The 16,600-nt window shown below is 39.0% G+C and overlaps 1 pseudogene; it reads right to left on the reverse strand.

Moving 5' to 3' along the window:
- Window positions 1–5,110: 5,110 nt before the first annotated feature.
- LOC134485879 (U1 small nuclear ribonucleoprotein C-like) lies at window positions 5,111–16,503 on the reverse strand (annotated as a pseudogene).
- Window positions 16,504–16,600: the final 97 nt, after the last annotated feature.

Genomic DNA, 16,600 nt, shown 5'->3' on the forward strand with positions numbered 1-16,600 from the left:
CTAGTCCCTGATTTTAGTGGGATTGCTTCAAGTTTCTCTCCATTTAGTTTAATGTTAGCAACTGGTTTGCTGTATATGGCTTTTACTATGTCTAGGTATGGGCCTTGAATTCCTATTCTTTCCAGGACTTTTATCATGAAGGGGTGTTGAATTTTGTCAAATGCTTTCTCAGCATCTAATGAAATGATCATGTGGTTCTGTTCTTTCAGTTTGTTTATATAATGGATCACGTTGATGGTTTTCCGTATATTAAACCATCCCTGCATGCCTGGGATGAAGCCTACTTGATCATGGTGGATGATTGTTTTGATGTGCTCTTGAATTCGGTTTGCCAGAATTTTATTGAGTTTTTTTGCGTCGATATTCATAAGGGAAATTGGTCTGAAGTTCTCTTTCTTTGTTGTGTCTTTGTGTGGTTTAGGTATAAGAGTAATTGAGGCTTCATAGAAGGAATTCGGTAGGGCTCCATCTGTTTCAATTTTGTGGAATAGTTTGGATAATATTGGTATGAGGTCTTCTATGAAGGTTTGATAGAATTCTGCACTAAACCCGTCTGGTCCTGGGCTCTTTTTGGTTGGGAGACCTTTAATGACTGCTTCTATTTCCTTAGGAGTTATGGGGTTGTTTAACTGGTTTATCTGTTCCTGATTTAACTTCGATACCTGGTATCTGTCTAGGAAATTGTCCATTTCCTGAAGATTTTCAAATTTTGTTGAATATAGGTTTTTATAGTAAGATCTGATGATTTTTTGAATTTCCTCTGAATCTGTAGTTATGTCTCCCTTTTCATTTCTGATTTTGTTAATTTGGACACACTCTCTGTGTCCTCTCGTTAGTCTGGCTAAGGGTTTATCTATCTTGTTGATTTTCTCAAAGAACCAACTTTTGGTTCTGTTGATTCTTTCTATGGTCCTTTTTGTTTCTACTTGGTTGATTTCAGCTCTGAGTTTGATTATTTCCTGCCTTCTACTCCTCCTAGGTGTATTTGATTCTTTTTATTCTAGAGCTTTTAGGTGTGCTGTCAAGCTGCTGACATATGCTCTTTCCTGTTTCTTTCTGCAGGCACTCAGCGCTATGAGTTTTCCTCTGAGCACAGCTTTCATTGTTTCCCATAAGTTTGGGCATGTTGTATCTTCATTTTCATTAAATTCTAAAAAGTTTTTAATTTCTTTCTTTATTTCTTCCTTGACCAGGTTATCATTGAGTAGAGCATTGTTCAATTTCCACGTATATGTGGGCATTCTTCCTTGATTGTTATTGAAGTCCAGTTTTAGGCCGTAGTGGTCCGATAGCACGCATGGGATTATTTATATCTTTCTGTATCTGTTGAGGCCCGTTTTTTGACCAATTATATGGTCAATTTTGGAGAAAGTACCATGAGGAGCTGAGAAGAAGGTATATCCTTTTGCTTTAGGATAGAATGTTCTATAAATATCCATTAAGTCCATTTGGCTCATGACTTCTCTTAGTCTGTCTACATCTCTGTTCAATTTCTGTTTCCATGATCTGTCCATTGATGAGAGTGGGGTGTTGAAATCTCCCACTATTATTGTGTGAGGTGCAATGTGTGTTTTGAGCTTTAGTAAGGTTTCTTTTACGTATGTAGGTGCCCTTGTATTTGGGGCATAGATATTTAGGATTGAGAGTTCATCTTGGTGGATTTTTCCTTTGATTAATATGAAGTGTCCTTCCTTATCTTTTTTGATGACTTTTAGTTGGAAATTGATTTTATTTGATATTAGAATGGCTACTCCAGCTTGCTTCTTCTGACCATTTGCTTGGAAAGTTGTTTTCCAGCCTTTCACTCTGAGGTAGTGTCTGTCTTTGTGTCTGAGGTGTGTCTCCTGTAGGCAGCAGAATGCAGGGTCCTCGTTGCGTATCCAGTTTGTTAATCTATGTCTTTTTATTGGGGAGTTGAGGCCATTGATATTGAGAGATATTAAGGAATAGTGATTATTGTTTCCCTTTATATTCATATTTGGATGTGAGGTTATGTTTGTGTGCTTTCATTCTCTTTGTTTTGTTGCCAAGACGATTAGTTTCTTGCTTCTTCTAGGGTATAGCTTGCCTCCTTATGTTGGGCTTTACCATTTATTATCCTTTGTAGTGCTGGATTTGTAGAAAGATATTGTGTAAATTTGGTTTTGTCATGGAATATCTTGGTATCTCCATCAATGTTAATTGAGAGTTTTGCTGGATACAGTAACCTGGGCTGGCATTTGTGTTCTCTTAGGGTCTGTATGACATCAGTCCAGGATCTTCTGGCCTTCATAGTTTCTGGCGAGAAGTCTGGTGTGATTCTGATAGGTCTCCCTTTATATGTTACTTGACCTTTTTCCCTTACTGCTTTTAATATTCTTTCTTTATTTTGTGCGTTTGGTGTTTTGACAATTATGTGACGGGAGGTGTTTCTTTTCTGGTCCAATCTATTTGGAGTTCTGTAGGCTTCTTGTATGTCTATGGGTATCTCTTTTTTTAGGTTAGGGAAGTTTTCTTCTATGATTTTGTTGAAGATATTTACTGGTCCTTTGAGCTGGGAGTCTTCACTCTCTTCTATACCTATTATCCTTAGGTTTGATCTTCTCATTGAGTCCTCGATTTCCTGTATGTTTTGGACCAGTAGCTTTTTCCGCTTTACATTATCTTTGACAGTTGAGTCAATGATTTCTATGGAATCTTCTGCTCCTGAGATTCTCTCTTCCATCTCTTGTATTCTGTTGGTGAAGCTTGTATCTACAGTTCCTTGTCTCTTCTTTTGGTTTTCTATATCCAGGGTTGTTTCCATGTGTTCTTTCTTGATTGCTTCTATTTCCATTTTTAATTCCTTCAACTGTTTGATTGTGTTTTCCTGGAATTCTTTCAGGGATTTTTGCGATTCCTCTCTGTAGGCTTCTACTTGTTTATTAATGTTTTCCTGTGTTTCCCTAAGTGTGTTCATGTCTTTCTTGAAGTCCTCCAGCATCATGATCAAATATGATTTTGAAACTAGATCTTGCTTTTCTGGTGTGTTTGGATATTCCATGTTTGTTTTGGTGGGAGAATTGGGCTCCGATGATGCCATGTAGTCTTGGTTTCTGTTGCTTGGGTTCCTGCGCTTGCCTCTCGCCATCAGATTATCTCTAGTGTTACTTTGTTCTGCTATTTCTGACAGTGGCTCGACTGTCCTATAAGCCTGTGTGTCAGGAGTGCTGTAGACCTGTTTTCCTCTCTTTCAGTCAGTTATGGGGACAGAGTGTTCTGCTTTCGGGCGTGTAGTTTTTCCTCTCTACAGGTCTTCAGCTGTTCCTGTGGGCCTGTTTCTTGAGTTCACCAGGCAGCTTTCTTGCAGCAGAAAATTTGGTCTTACCTGTGGTCCCGAGGCTCAAGTTCGCTCGTGGGGTGCTGCCCAGGGGCTCTCTGCAGCGGCAGCAACCAGGAAGACCTGTGCCGCCCCTTCCGGGAGCTTCAGTGCACCAGGGTTCCAGATGGTCTTTGGCTTTTTCCTCTGGCGTCCGAGATGTGTGTGCAGGGAGCAGTCTCTTCTGGTTTCCCAGTCTTGTCTGCCTCTCTGAAGGTTTAGCTCTCCCTCCCACGGGATTTGGGTGCAGAGAACTGTTTATCCGGTCTGTTTTTTTCAGGTTCCAGTGGTGTCTCAGGCAGGTGTCCTGCTGCTCCTGGGCCCTCCCCCACGGGAGCCCAGAGGCCTTATACAGTTTCCTCTTGGGCCAGGGATGTGGGCAGGGGTGAGCAGTGTTGGTGGTCTCTTCTGCTCTTCAGCCTCAGGAGTGCCCACCTGACCAGGCGGTTGGGTCTCTCTCTCACCGGGTCTGGGAGCAGAGAGCGGCTGCCGTGTGCCCACTTATTAATTTAGCCCAGATGGATGCCATCTCTCAGAAGAAAATAAGGTTTTCAAAATCAAGAATGTCATCCATAATTTATAACTGGAGCCTTGTAGAGAATTGTACTTAGCATAGAGTGAAGATTCAATAAAGAATTAATGGACGAACAGATTATCTGTCTTATTTATTTGTAAACTGCAATATAGAAACATTTATACTGCAGTTTTCACGTGTGCTTTGATGGTATTGCACATGAGATAATTAATTCAAGAAAATGAAAGCCATCTATGTTTATATAACACGCTAAAGATATAAAACATAACCTGTTTCATGTAGTTTCCTAAGCCTGCTAGGGATGATATATCTATTGTCCAGTGAAAGAGAAAGTATAAATGTCTTTTTCTTCTGATGTCTGATAGAAACGCTGGGACTTTTTTCCATGCTCAGGAACCCCATGTTCTTGTACAACTCACATTTTTATTCTTAGAGAAATTCCAAAGCCTAAAGTGATAATAGAAATATTTTCATAAAGAAGCATCAAAACCATTATACATTTCTTGCATATACAGTTGGTTTTGAATATTTGGCACATCTCTCATCCTGAGGGCAATAATATTCCCTAAGAATCTAAAGGTATCTAGAAAAGATAAAGTCACTGCCTGCTACTAGTAGATCAAACGTATAGATTTCCATTCTTATCTTCATTATATATAACATTTATATAAACACTAAGATGCAAATTGCATATTTTATAATAAATAAGTATTTTCTATGTGTGTTCTGGCTTATACATGTATATCTTCATGTATGTGCAGTTGCATAAATCTTTGCATATGGATAGATGCCAGAAAAAGATGTCAGAGGTCTTCCTTTACTACTCTCTGTATCTTTTTTTTATTGTCCTAAAATTGAGCCTTAAGCTATTGTGGTACCAGAAAACTCCAGTGATCTTAATGTCTCTACCTATTCTTACCAGTGTGTGGGGTTACATGCACACATAGACAGTATCTTTTTTTCTTTTTTAAACTTGAGTATTTCTTTTTTTTTTTTTTTTCCGGAGCTGGGGACCGAACCCAGGGCCTTGCACTTCCTAGGTAAGCGCTCTACCACTGAGCTAAATCCCCAGCCCCTAAACTTGAGTATTTCTTATATACATTTCGAGTGTCATTCCCTTTCCCGGTTTCCGGGCAAAAATCCCCCTAATCCCTCCCTCTCCCCTTCTTTATGGGTGTTCCCCTCCCCATCCTCCTCCCATTGCCGCCCTCCCCCCAAAAATCACGTTCACTGGGGGTTCAGTCTTAGCAGGACCCAGGGCTTCCCCTTCCACTGGTGCTCTTACTAGGCTATTCATTGCTACCTATGAGGTCAGAGTCCAGGGTCAGTCCATGTATAGTCTTTAGGTAGTGGCTTAGTCCCTGGAAGCTCTGGTTGCTTGGCATTGTTGTATATATGGGGTCTCGAGCTCCTTCAAGCTCTTCGAGTTCTTTCTCTGATTCCTTCAACGGGGGTCCTATTCTCAGTTCAGTGGTTTGCTGCTGGCATTCGCCTCTGTGTTTGCTGTATTCTGGCTGTGACATAGACAGTATCTTAAACCCTTGAAAATATCTCAAAAAAATCCTGTATGTTAAGATAATCTCAGTAGCTAAATCAAGTCTTACTCTTTTCCATGTATGATCCAGACATTTTCTAATATTTAAAGTGTAACAGATATAGGAACATTATCCCCCAATATATACTCATAATACTATTTCCCCTGAGATATGAAATAACCTAAAGCTGGTTGCTTTTGCTAACGTCACATGAACTTAAACACTTGTAGGAATGATAATAAAATGTCAATATACTTTCAAGTTTCTGTGGGACTCCTAACAGTGGGAGCAGATGTGTCTCTGACTATTTTCCCTGTTGCTGACATTATTCTTCTCTTACTGGATTGCCTCTTCTACCCTGGATTAGGGCTTTTGTCTTAATGAGTCTTCTTTTGTCCTCTTTGGCTGTTGACTTTTGGCAGCCTGCTCTTTTCTGAAGAGGAAACGGAATGAATCTGGGGGAAAGGAGAGATGGAGAGGGCTGGGAAAAGTTGAAGGAGGGGAAATGTGGTCGGGAGGTATTTTATGGGAGAAGAATCTGTTTTTAATTAAAAATAATTTTTAAAAACTGCCCTGTAAGCAAACAGTCTGTGGGGTACTGTCTTGAAATGATATGGGAGAACCCAGCCCACTCTGGGTAGTGCCACTCCTGGGCAGGTGGTCGTGGGTTGTATTTGAGAACAAACTAAAGAAGGCATGCGGAGCAGGCTACTAAGCAGCATCCTCTGCAGTCTCTGCCTCAGTTCCTCTTTTCTGTTTCTATCATAATTTCCTTTCATGATGGGCTATGATGTGTACATGTAAACTGAAACAAACCCTTTCTTTCCCAAGTTGATTTTGATGATGGTGTTTTATCACAGTAATAGAAAAAACTAACAGATTTTCTTTTGGTTCACTACAGATATTTCTGTCTTTCTTGCATACTGTCAAATTCACACTTGAATGAACAAAACAACAACAAAGTAGTATATTTCATTGAAAACTGTGAATACTACTTTCTCTTGAGCAGTAAGGAAACCAAGGCAATCCATGATTGATTTGCTGAACTTTGTGGACATTAATACTGGTGGGGAGTGCTCTATAAACCACATCCACTATAATTTGACTTATACAAGTCTCCTTTTATCTCTATTTCTTTTTTCTATTTACAGAAATTTACTCTACAGTTTCTAAACTTCCAAACACACAGTGTTTGTTCTTGTTATATTTTCTTGTCATATTCTCTTATTTATTTTAAGATACATTTTTAGACAGAAACAATTATTGATCAGAATTTTGGAATGTGGCAATCCCATCCATTCACTTGATGCACAGTCTTTCTACTGGAGCTGAACTCCACAAGTTCCCTGTCCCCACTGTTGGGCATTTCATCTAAAGTCCATCCTTTTGAATCCTGAGAGTCTCTCACCTCCCAAGTCTCTGATATTTTTTAGAGGGTCCTCTTACCTTCCATCCCCCAAGGTTGCATATTTCCATTTATTCTGCTGGCCACCAGGGCTTTGCTCCTATCTGCACCCCTATACCTGATCATGTTTCCCATTTCCCCTCCCCTCTCCCACCTAGATCCCTCCCTCCTTCTACCTTCTGTGATTATTTTCTTCTCCCTCACAAGTGGGATTGAAGAACCCTCACTGGTTTCTTCTGTTTGTTAATCTTCTTGATTTGTGTGGATTTTATCCTAGGTATTCTGTACTTTTATGGCTAATATCCACTCATTCCTGAGTTCATACCATACTTGTCCTGTTGGGTTTGAGTTACTTTACTCAGATGAGATGATATTTTCTAGTTTCTTTCATTTGCCTGCAAAAGTCATGATGTTCTTAATAACTGAATAGTATTCCATTGTATAAATAAAACACATTTTCTGTATCCATTCTTAGTTTATGGGCCATCTGGGTTGTTTCCAGCTTTTGGCTATCATTGCTAAGGCCACTATGAAGATAGAGGAGCACGTGTCACTGTGGAGGGGCATCTTTTGAATTTCAGGGAAAAAATGGTGAAAAGACTAAAGGAAAGGGGGTCCAGTGACTGACTCAACTTGAGATCCATCTCAAGGGAGGCTAAAATGTCTGACATTCTTACTAATGCTGTGATGTGTTTACAGACATCCTCTGAGAGGCCCAACACGTAGCTGAATGAGAAGGATGCAGATATTGATACCCAACCATTGGACTGAAGTCAGAAACCCTGTGGCTGAATTGGGTAAAGACTGGAAGAAGCTAAGGAGGAGGCCAACCCCATAGGAAGGCCCGCAGTCTCAACTAACCCAGAACCCTGAGATCTGTAAGACCCTGAGCCATCAACCAGGCATGAGCTTGTCCTACCCGCCCCCTGCCTCCCTCACATATGTAACCTCCAGTGAGAGAAGATACACTTAACCCTTGAGAGACTTGAGGCCCCAGAGAGTGGGGAGTCCTGGGGAACATCCTCTTAGAGACAGGGGGAGGAGGAATAGGCCAAGGAACTATGGGAGGAGGGATTGGGGTGGAACAATGGCTGGACTGTAAAAGAAATAAAAAAATTAATAAAAAGATAATATTTTTTACTTCTACAACTGTTCTCTTGACACTGAATTAGTACTGTCCTTAGCAATAAACTTACATTCAAGCAGATGTTTTTCTTAACTTTTATGTAGCAAGTGTCAGTATATAGGCACGCATAAACAGGACAAATTTGTTCTCTGAACAGTTTCTGTAGAGAGTGGCGTGGCGAAACAAAGATGGCGCCGACATCCAGCCTTGTCTGGATGTCGACAACTTACTGCGCATGTGCAGGCTTTGTCCCCTTGCTAGGGCGTCCATACGATAATGAGATGTAGGGCGCCCTCCAGTGGTGAATAACGGTACTGCACATGTGCGGTTTTTGCCCAGGTGTCAGTTGACCGTTAATATGCTAATGAGGGGCAGTACCATGCTAATGGCGTGATTCATTCTCCGCCAATCCCTGGAGGACAAGTAGTGGGGTGATAGTGGGGTGATCCATGCCCCACCAATCCCTGAGAGATAATTAGCATACTGTTGTGTATATAAGGCGAGCGACTTTTCTGCTCGGGGTCCCTGTTCAAGAGAGCTGTAACACTAAGAAGAGCTGTAACACAGTAAAGGCTTGTTCACAGAAGAATCCTGTTGCCTCACGTCGTTCTTGCTGGCGGGACATTGGGCTCGAGACAAGTTTCATGACTCAGTATAGTTCTCTCTGAGGCAGAAAGTTAAGAAGTAATCTGTATGCACAATTACCACTTCCCTGAATTTGTCATATATACTATGTTAAGCTAAATCTAATGACCTAAAATTTTCCATCATTTTTAACAGGTTATGAGAAGTCAAATTTCTCCTTTGTTGTGGTGACTCAGACAATCTTAAGTTGATATTCTCAAGGAACTTCTAGGAAGATTGCATCTCTGATGAGTTCTCTCTTCCACCCTGTCTCCCTCAGCAACCCTGTCAGGGAGGCTGTTTTGCTTTCTCCCCATCTCTCATTTATTTTCTGCCCTAATAAAGTTCCTATCTAGTAGTTTTGTATTTATTTTAAATTTACTCATTTTATGTGTATGAGTACTTGCCTGAATATGCATATGCTTATATCTTTACCATAAAAAAAAAGGCTGATGGTATCAACAGGTTTATGAGAGAGGTAATACATCTAATAAGAATAATTCTTCTTGCATACTTTAAAGGCTTATTCTTCTCAGAATATTTGATGATCATGATAGAAATGATCATGTTCTTTATAATTTATGATAATACTATATTTTAAATATCATACTGTGTGACTATGAGTTCAAAGAGCTCCTCAAAAGGGAGATAGGAAGAAGCGTCTTTAGATGAATGTACTTTTCATTTAAATATTTAAGATGGAGGCCTTTATGCCGTTTCTTCTTTACCAATGTCAGAAGGATCCAACCTAAAGCCATTTTGATTAAAAATTCAATTCTGAATAGGAGTTAAGCAAAGGTTAACTTCCAAAGACTTACCTGAGTAACTGCCATCTTACTTGGCAGATAGAGTCATGTATACTAACTGATATCTTGGTTGGCAAGTGAAGACACGAATGATTGGCACGTCACCCCACTACAGTTGAATAATACAACCAATGAGAAAGAACAAACATACCACAAAGTCATTTCCTAGGAAGGTCCCCTTATCTGTGAATACTTATTGGTGGGAAAATGTAACTGTAACTTTGCACAGATGATTGTGATTTTCAGGCTTAAAACATTCTGGCTTGGGTCACAGTTCAGCTCCTGAGTCTATTTTGCATCCCTTATGAATCATTATCAGCTTGATTACAATAAAATTGTGTTTTGACTGGTGTTCAAGCTGTGTTGGCTCTAGATCCCATAACATTGGGTGCATTGGCTGGGAATCCAATCACTTAGTCTCTGGTTTGTAATCATGCACTACTGGGTCTTCATTTTTGATGTCCAAGACCTGCGGAGGCAAGCCTATCTTCTCTTTTTTGCTTGGCATCTTTGTGGGACTCAAGAAATGAGAAACTGGATGCAACATTGCTCCTAGATCAGAGACAAGTGATGTCCTGACTACACTCTTGTTCCTATTGGGGTAACACGTAGTTCTGGGTCCCATTGGTGGGAAACCTGTGTCTCTCCCATCTCCTCCTCCACTCCAGTGGTTATCCTCTGTATGCCAGCCTCTCCATGTTTGTCAGTTTGTGTCTGCAGGTTTTAGTTTGATTGTTATTTTTTTAAAGATTTATTCATTTATTATATATAAATACACTTCAGACACACAAGAAGAGGGCATCGGATCTCTTTACAGATGGTTGTGAGCCACCATGTGGTTGCTGGGAATTGAACTCAGGTCCTCTGGAAGAGCAGTCGGGGCTCTTAACTGCTGAGTCATCTCTCCAGCCCTGATTTTTTTTTTTTTTCATATTTGGAAAAATTGACGAAACTCCATTTGCCAGCTTTTCACCCCTTGACTCGTTTTAAAGATTTCCAGAAAAAAGCAGATGAATCAGGATGACAAAAACTAATAAAACTGAGTGCTACTGATGTAGCCCTGCCTTCTGCCTGAATCAAGCTGATGGCAAAGTCTGGGGCATAAGTACTGTCACCGCCCTTGGTGGTGCAGTTAGTCTAGCTCCAAGCTGTTGTGCCCATGAGAATTCAGCAGATAGCTTGGCATTTCTCCCTTCAAGTTACAGCTGGAGGAAATAAGGAAAGTTTTGTCCATTTTAAACATAAAAATTCATGTGGCTGCTACATGTTTGTTTCTGATATTCTTTTTTTTTTAACTAAAAGAATTGACGATTTTATTTTCACATTTCACAATATAAGTGAAAACCGCACTATTTTCTATCACTTCTCTCTCCAGAAGTGTTCTCTCTATTGGGAAGGGAAGTTCCTTGTCATGCATCTTATAAACACTCAGGCTCAGCACCAAAATCTCCTGGTGAAATAGCAAAAAATACAAGCAATACAAAACAATAAAGACTGCTTCTGCTCTTATCTTACTGGCCGGGTCATGTCAGGACATGTTGGTACCATCATAGGGCAGGCGGGAAGTCTCATCATTGGAGCCCCAGGCATCATAGGCATGTGGCCTCCTATGGGTGGTCTCATCTGAGGAGCTGGTCCCACAGGCATCATCCCAGGAAGAGGAGGACCAATCATTGGCATCATGGGGGGGGGGGCTCCCATGTGCGGTGCAGACATCATGTCTGGCAGAGGAGGACCCAAGAGACTGGGGGAAGGTGGGATGATGACCCTTGCAGGTAGAGGAGCAGAGAATGGAACTGGAGATTTCTTTCCTTGTTGAAATGCAGCCGCTGTTTTCTCAGTCAGGCTCTGGGCCCGCTCTTCCATCCATTTCTCGTAATAGTCTTTCACATTCTCTTTGTATTTCGGACCACTACAGTGTGTCTTCCTCAAATCGGAGAACCATGGGTAAGATACGTATCACAGTAGTCACAATAAAACTTAGGCATGTTACTCCACAGGCCTTTGGCTACTCCAATCCCCGCCGCCAGGAACTCTGTTTCTGATATTCTTAAGGGTATGAGTTTAATATGTTCTCTATGTCTTGATTATAGAATATTGGCTTATAAATTATTAGATATGGTTAAAAATAAGTAGCACCTGTAGCAAAATCTTAGCTTAAAACTTTGAACTCAGAGTCGGAATTGTTTGAGGTAGCATGAAATGGCATGAGCTACTTAGGAAACGGGTCTCCAAAGATACTTTTAAATTAGAATAAGATTTTCATATAATTACTGTTCCATTTAAAAAAACAGATTTGTAAAAGATATGATTTAAAATGATGAGGTATTAAAACTGCACCTCCATCTGCTTATATACAATAATGTACCTTGCTGGCAGCAAAACTTTACGGAACAAGAGAAATCCACTTGGTATTGATTTTAAAGACACTAAATTGCGTACACTGCTAAAATCAGCTTTTGGCTTCTACAAATTATGGTTGTGCTTTGTGTTGGGGGAAAGAAAATAAACTTTATTTAGATATTGCAAAATCACGCAATTGAGATATTATAAATGTTTTTACCTTTTGGTGTATCTGTAATTCTTTGTTTTTTTTCTTCAACTTCCTTTATAACAAAATAACTACAGAGCATTTCTATGCCTACAGTAGCCAGTTCTAGCTCCCAACTAATTGACCCATAGACCTGGTATTTTGGTAACAAGCTGCAAGCCTATCTGGGCAGGTTCTGAGCTATTCTAGCCTCCTAAGCTATCTATTTTCTAGGCACATGGTCCTTTATCTTCAATCTGAGCCTGGCCCTGGCTTGCTCTGCTCCATGAGAGTCCTCATTACTGCTCTCTTATTGAAATCTCATGGTGAATCCTCTAGTCCTCTTCATATGGTTTCTCTACACACTCCTCTCCTCTGGTTCTTCCACTCTCTCTTCTCCCTGGGAACCTCTCCCCTGACTCAAAGCAGAAGTTCCAAACTATTCTCTTCTGCCCAGATAATTGGCTGGTAAGCTCTTTATTGATCAATCAGAAGATGATAGAGAAGAATGTTTACAGAACACTGAGACAGGTGATGCTTCAAAAAATAATAAACAATACCAAAGTCAGTCCTGTACTCCAATATCTGCTTATGTAGAGATCTGGATTTCAATAAAAAGATAATCTTTACACAGTGCACAAAGACATTACTTCAACATATTTTTTTGGTTTTACAGAAAATTTAAAATGATTTTTTTTTTTAGAAAACAGCCTTTAAAATAAATTTATAAAACTAAGGAACATTTAAAAGTTCTTCATATATTTGTATTGTAATACATTCATTAATATGTGATCTATATAGCATGGCTAATTGTAGCTTTGTCAGTTAGGCAACAGCAGACAATCATCTTCTTCCCCCAAGGCTACTACTGCAATGTTAGTTCATTAGTTAATTAAAGATATTAGTTCTCTTATTAAGAAAAGGCAGACAAGTTTACTTTGTCCATAGGCTTCATCTTAAAGGATAAACATGATTTAGATGTAGCTTTTCACAGAAGAACATGCTTCACAATGACTGATTTCAACTATAACTTCTCATGTTTCTAGTAAATGATTAGATTTTTAAAAATGGTCCAAAGGCCATGCAAAGTCTATGGCTGTAACAACTTAGTAAGTTCTAAGGGTCTCAAAAATGATTTAAGATATATAAATGCAAACTGTAAAAATATATTGTTACAATGAGATTTTCATAAATGGAACTCTGATTAACTGGTAGAATACTGACCACTTACTGTTCAGTCAAAAACTTAAGATTTTAAATTTCCTTTGGTTAAATATGTTCTAGCTATTTTACAGATATCTGTTAAATGCCCTTTTTATACAATGTGAATTTCAATACATTTGGAATGCTAATGTATATAAAGTTTTTATGTTTTTCAGTAAATAACAATTCATGTTAGTTTCATGGAATTAAAAAAAAATCATTTAAGGCTTGGATCTGCCTGTCAGAGGTCAAATGAACTCCAGATAAGTATAGCCTAAATTTCTGCCCTTCTCTATTCCTAAGAAAAGGATTACTTCTCCAGAACTGAGGTTCCTCTCCTTCCTCAATTACTAAGAACTTTTGTACATAGTCTACATTTGTCTCAGCAGATCTGCACTTGGCTGACAGACACCATCCAGGGAATACCTACAGACTGCAAACTGCTGAATGCTGGACTTGTGGAAAGCTGAGGAAAACATTCCCACTGATGTAATTGCACCCAGTTCCTTCAGCTGGATAAGAAAATCAGGTGTTGTTGAAAATGCCCCATTGCCCAGCCTTTGAACAGCCTTTCAGCTTTCCTTGGTCCTGACAACCAAAGCTCCAGTTTCATCTGAAAGTAGTTACAGAAGAGAATACACTGTCCTTGCCCTTTAACAGGCTGAAAATCGTAAGCCAAAAGTATATTCCCTTTGGGGAAAACTTGTAGTTGTTACGCCAATCACTCTAGAGTAATGTGAGACACCTTAGCAAAAATAAAAAGGTAAAAATAAATTAAAAATAAAAATAAAAACTTCTTGCATAGGGAGAAATAAAGGGGATGGGCTGGTAACTGGTTCCAGAATTTCTTTGTTTAGTCCCCTTGGCTAACCATCTTACCCACCATATTATCAGGAGCATTGGCCCTCCTTTCCTCTTGTTCCTCACAGCACCTTGAAGTTGCAATGCCCTAGTTAAATGTATATAGTTTAGAGTTAACTTAGTTATCCTCATAGTCTTAAAGATCAAATGCAATCCCTTATACCCTGGAACAGAAGGATTTGAACAATATACAAAGAAAAGTGAGAATTTAAGAAGAAACCAAACTCAAGCAATTTGAGTAAAATTTCCATTTTGAATAAAGGTCAAACAAAGTTTAATGTTCCAAGAGCTCCCCGGATAGCTGACATCCTACTTCACAGAGAGAAACACATGTTTGTGGATAATTGATAACTTGGTTGACAAGTTAAAACGTGAATGATAGGCAAGTCACCCGACCACAGTTGAAAAACAAACAAACAAACAAACAAATAATGAGAACAGGATAAAGAAATGTTCCTAGGAAAGTCCCTCATCCCTGAATCCTGATTGGTGGAAAAATGTAACTGTAACTTTGTGCAGGTTTATGTGCTTTTCAAAATTAGACTATCTGGAACATTCTAGCTTGGTCAGAGTTCAACTCCTGAGTCTGTTCTGCATCCCTGATCAATCAGTAGCAGCTTAACTATAATCAAGTTTTGGTTTTTGTATCGACTTGGTGTTTGAGCTGTGTTGGATCTAAGTGAACCCTATAAAACTAAATCTTACTCTTTTTCACCCCAGAGCAACTGTTATGTGATACTTCCAAATCTCTAATAAGGTTGGTAAGGAATTTCTTGGGGTGGAAAGTAATTAATTTCCCTGAATTTCTATGGGTCATTCAGTCTGGTGCAATACAGTCCCAGACAGCCGGTTCTGAGAAAGAAATGAAGACTCATCCAACCCCAAACAACAAAAGTTTTGATTCTAGCCAGGATGTCCTTCCCACATGAGAAGCTGAGTGATTTGCTGTGTATGTGTTTCTGCTTTTAGGAAAGCCTGACTCAGTGTTGAGATCTTGGATTTCCCTGGTTTTACCTTTTGTTTGTTTGTTTTTTATTCTTTAAATCATTAGAGAAAAAATATATGTAGCTACAACCATAGTTGACCTCACCATGGTGGTATCATTTGTCTTTATTGACTACTATAAAGGCAGATAGATGACATATTTGGAAAATACTCATAGATGCTATTTCCTGGTACACAGTGTAGGCAAGGAAGCATCCCATTATTCATACAAAATATGCATATTTGGAAGTAAATCAGTATACATAAAACAATATAACACATTGAATCAAGCTTTGATTAGTCTCACCTTGTCTTGTAACTTACTATAGCCATCTTATGCTTTTCATGTTTCCAAACAAGGGATGAGCAATGATAATCTGTGCAAGGGGTCTCCTCAGAGTTGGTATATACATACTCAGGCAACAAGTTCTCAGCACAATGGAGATTTATTACCATTGAGGGACAAATAAGTGGGTGGAGGTTGCTTCTGGATGGAGCAAATGAAGAGAGCAAGCAGCAAGTGCTTTTTTGCAGGAATGGGATTTTAAGGAGAAAAGGAGGAAGTTTGTGCTAGTATGAATTGGTTATTCCTGAAAAGATAGCAGGTTAGCCATTGTAGCCAAATGATGAATTTTGATCTTAAGGATCTTAAAGGATTGATACTTGATCCTTGGCTATTTGTCTCAGGAATAAGTCAGTGGTCAAATAAAGGAAGAGACATTGAGAGCTAACTTGAAAATATAACCAAAAGGTTTACAAAGGGAGAGGGATGGGGAGAGGGCAAAATCTGTCTGCAGTGCTTGGGTCTGCTAGAGAGCCTTTCAATCTGGATCTTAGCTGTTATTGCTCGAATTTCTAAAAATTCAATCCACTCCTCTCAAACAAGAAAGTATAAAGGAGATGTGGCAGAGGTAGAATTCTTGCCTATTATGCATGAAACATTGTATTTGAATATCAACAGTCTACAGAGTAAGGAAACAAACAATAACAATATACATATGTGTGCACATAAACATACATAACATGCAAGAAAAAGTAAAATAGCACATTTGTATTCTCTAGTAAATTTGACTCATAATTTTTCTCCCAAAATCTTAGTTGAAAATGTTGGCGTTTGATATAAGTTATTTTTGAATTTGATTATGTTTAAAATACAAAGAATCAGTATGAAATAAACTGTTTTGAAGTCATTAGGAAGAAACTTAGCAAAAACCACACTGGGGTGATTCTGGTGCTCTCCAGTTCCCGTGTAAAAACATATGGTTTGATATAATGAAGCAGTGTAAGTAGCAAAACTAATGTGGATGGAAATTGTCATAAGCTCTTTAGTGAAACTTTGAAAATATCTAGCAACAAACTTATGATCTGATCGAAAATCGAGACCTCATGATGAGGTAGATAAATTTATATCTAGAAATGTTTTATTATCATTCAATACGCAGAAGCATACACATTCTCAAAATGAAAATTAGATGGTGACTTTTGTCAAGAATGCAGGGCCATTTGGTTTTCTTTTGTGTAGCAAGTTAATGTGTGTTAAAACACAGGCATGCCATGAGGAGTACACATCCAGAACATATTTCAGTGTAGTCACTCTGATTTTATTATTGGACTTGTTTTTATCCCATTGTAGAGATGCAAAATGTTCACATTG

The sequence above is a fragment of the Rattus norvegicus genome, chromosome 2 (genome assembly GCF_036323735.1).
Source record: "Rattus norvegicus strain BN/NHsdMcwi chromosome 2, GRCr8, whole genome shotgun sequence".
NCBI lineage: Eukaryota > Metazoa > Chordata > Mammalia > Rodentia > Muridae > Rattus > Rattus norvegicus.